The sequence below is a fragment of the Lethenteron reissneri genome, chromosome 60, assembly GCF_015708825.2.
Source record: "Lethenteron reissneri isolate LAM-NWPU_2019-01 chromosome 60, ASM1570882v1, whole genome shotgun sequence".
Taxonomy (NCBI): domain Eukaryota; kingdom Metazoa; phylum Chordata; class Hyperoartia; order Petromyzontiformes; family Petromyzontidae; genus Lethenteron; species Lethenteron reissneri.
Window position 1 is genome coordinate 7,919,892 of NC_083838.1, and position 3,686 is coordinate 7,923,577.

At 50.8% G+C, this 3,686-nt stretch overlaps 1 protein-coding gene across 1 annotated transcript in view; it reads right to left on the bottom strand.

The window, feature by feature from the left end:
- The window catches only part of LOC133357918 (forkhead box protein F2-like), a 19,977-nt gene extending 16,493 nt beyond the window's left edge, over positions 1–3,484 (bottom strand). Inside the window, exon 1 of the mRNA XM_061576099.1 lies at positions 3,056–3,484. The gene's annotated coding sequence lies outside the window, so the exon portion shown is untranslated. The remainder of the gene's footprint in view (positions 1–3,055) is intronic.
- Positions 3,485–3,686: the final 202 nt, after the last annotated feature.

Genomic DNA, 3,686 nt, shown 5'->3' on the forward strand with positions numbered 1-3,686 from the left:
CCCCAACAGTCTGTTACGGGCTATACGGGGGATCTGTGTCTATACAATTTATGTTTGTGTGCATCTGGAAAAACAACCGCACACCTGATTCATCATCGATGTTTCGTTGAGATCGCGGCGGCTAGGAGATGTTGACTACCTCGCCTGGTATACAGGAGGTCGTGAGTTCGATCTCGACCCTGATCGCTACCCGCTACGCCACAATTCCGCACACACAAAGACAAAGATCCCCCATATAGCCTTAACATACTGTAGGGGGGCAAGTGCTGTTAGCGAGCACCTATGAAGGCCGGCACGGCACACGAGGGGGGTGGGTGGCCAGAACCACGCCCGGCCGCCTTTGTCTCCCTAGTGACGGTGTTTACACATCACCCCAGGTATCTTTAGAGTCTGCGTCTCTCTCTCTGTCTCTCTCTCCGTGGTCGCGTGGATTTTGTCTCGGGATCTTCCGGTGTTTTCCCTCCACATTTAGACTCGACATCACGCGTTTAGAGTTATTTGGCTGCTACACATTTGCACATGATGATGGTGGTGATGGTGGTGATGGTGGTGATAAGCCACCTAAGCTGGGTTATCATTCGTGATTGCCATGGACGCCTCTGAAAAATAATAACGTCGCTCAGTGGAACGAACCTTGCCCGGTCAAATAAAAACACATTTTAGTTTTTTTCGTATTTTTTTCTTAGTGATTTATTTACCTTTCCTATACTTTGCGCTCCTATCGTGTTTTGTGTTTTGTTTTTGTAACCTAGTGACATGTGCGAAAAAGAGCATTGTCGCTCATCGGATTCCCCCAGAATAAAATACAATGTTCGCTTTCACACGGAGGAGGCTTTCGCGACCAATATCATTCATTATACGGTTGTGTTTGGGGTGAGATCGCGTAAATATATAAAAGTGTCGTTAAACCCGCCACCACCCGAAACAGCCAATTACTAAAGTTGCGTCCCGTTAACAGAACGTGGCCATTTACACTATGAGACATCTTCTTTACCAGTGGCAACATATAGTGATTGGGTTTCAACCCTTTCAACTGGTACAAAAACTGACACCTTTATACAAGGCATCATGTTTGCAATAACCACAACACAAGCAGTCAAAATGCAAACAAAAAGAAACAGCTATTATCAAATTATCATTATCAGAGGTGTTTCTTTTTGTTTGCATTTTGACTGCTTGTGTTGCGGTTATTGCAAACATGATCCCTTGTATAAAGGTGTCAGTTGTTGTACCAGTTGAAAGGGTAAAAACCTATCTCTAGAACGTGGCCAATTCGCTACGAGTACAGCAACACCGGCTGTGTGTTGGAGAGCCAGGCCACGGACATTGACAATCTGATGTTCAGATTTCGATGCCCACCGGCCCCTCTCCACGCGACGCGGCCACCTCGACACTGTCACCGTGACCAGGGTGGTGAAGTATGGTTAAACGACCCTCTCGGAGAGAGCTCAGCTGACCAGGCCATCGACCAGCCGTGGATCGGTAAAGCCCCGAAAGGCGAATTCGTCGTACGCAGAATTGTAAAGTTCACTCCGCGATTATTAAAGTGTGTGTATATATATATATACATACGATATCACGGGATTATATTAAATCATAGCGGCAGGTATATTTACAGCGAATGCCCAATCTTGGTGAACATTATCTAAATGTCATGTTCAGCTTTTAGTCGATGTTATCACGGCTGCGTGCAGACTGTGGTCGATCCACTGCTGGATGAAGCCCTCCCCCACTCCCAGTCGGTCACGCGCGGGTTGCTTGGTGGCTAGGAGATGTTAACTACCTCGCCCGGTATGCAGGAGGTCGTGGGTTCGATCCAGACCATGACGATGCCTGCTGCTGTATATTTGGAGTCTGCGTCTCTCTCTCTGTCTCTCTCTCTCCCCGTGATGGTGGCGTGGATTTTTCTCCGGGTCCTCCGTTTTTTCCCCGTCCACGTTTACAATGAACGTCACGACGCGTTTAGAGTATTTGACTACTGATATACATTTTCCACGTGATGATGATGATGATGACGATGAGCCACTTGGTTGAGCTGTCAATTCTGATGTGCAGGTCGCTTCTGACAGAGCGCTACATAGCTCAGTGGGTCCTTACCTGGTAACACTAACATAGTTTAGTTTGAGTTTGAGTCTCTGGGGTCTCTGTGGGTCTATGGGTCTCTGTGGGTCTCTATGAGTATCTGTGGGTCTATGGGTCTCTGTGAGTATGGGTCTTTGTGGGTCTATGGGTCTGGATGAGTATGGGTCTCTGTGGGTCTATGGGTCTGGATGAGTATGGGTCTCTGGTGGTCTATGGGTCTGGATGAGTATGGGTCTCTGTGGGTCTATGGGTCTGGATGAGTATGGGTCTCTGCGGGTCTATGGGTCTGGATGAGTATGGGTCTCTGTGGGTCTATGGATCTAGATGAGTATGGGTCTCTGGGGGTCTATGGGTCTGGATGAGTATGGGTCTCTGTGGGTCTATGGGTCTGGATGAGTATGAGTCTCTATGAGTATGGGTCTCTGTGGGTCTCTATCGGTCTATGTGAGTATGGGTCTCTATGAGTATCTGTGGGTCTCTATGAGTATGGGTCTCTATGAGTATCTGTGGGTCTCTATGAGTCTGTAGAAACAACGCATTTGGAGTATTTATCTGCTATGAATGTCCACGACACGATGATGATGCTGACGATGACGATGAACCCCTTCGCTGAGCTCTCATTTGCGATGGCGATGGGGTCACTTCTGAAAAAAAATAAGTTGCGCTACGCAGCAAGTTTGCGGGACCTTAGCTGGTCAAATAAGAACACAGTCCACACTTTGAGTCATACTTCCCCAATGCTGGTCAATGGCGGGCTGGCGAATGAGGGTCGTTTGTTGGCAAGCTGAGAATCCGACAACTCGCTCAGCCGCCCTCTGCATCGGAGCAGCGCGCTAAGCGGTGCGCCACCGCTCGTCCCATCGCTCTCATCAATTTTAAAACAACAACAACGATGATCTGACGACGCTGCTGCTACGGCTGCTACGCAAGCACAACGAACACACACGCACAGAGAGACAGAGACTCTACTCACGTGCAATGGAAGAATCACTCCCCACGATTACGTTCAAAGTAATTCAGCAATCACACGCGGCGCGACTGTCAGGGCCTCGTTCCGTGGTGGTCGTTCAGCATCTCACGCCGAGTGAGCTGGGGGCGAGCGCAGAGGCACGAGGAGCAGTCCGAGCCGAGGGACGCCGACGGGAGGGGAGAGAGACGCGGCCAAGACGCTTCCTGCGACACGCGAGTGGGTGGTCGATGGGCAACTCTCCTCCGCCTCCTTCTTCTCTGTAGATCTGCTTCTTCTTGTCCTTCCTTCCTTCACTCCTTCCTTCACTCCTTTCTCATCCTTCACTGCCTCCTCGTCCACTGCCTCACTCCACGTGGCGATGGTGGTGGTGGTGGAGCGTTGCGAGGTGAGAGGAATTCGACTCAGCCGAATGGTGGTGGTGCTGCTGAGGATGAAGAGGCGACGCTCACTGAGACCACCTCGCTCGCTCGCCCCCCCTCCCTCCCTGCTGCACTGCAGACACCCCCCCACCACCACCCACCCCGTCCCCCCACCACCCCCCACCACCACCCACCACCCCGTCCCCTCTCTCTCCGCGCCCTCAACTCGATGTCCGAACCCCGCCTCTCTCCCTCTCTCTGTCTCATCATCTCTC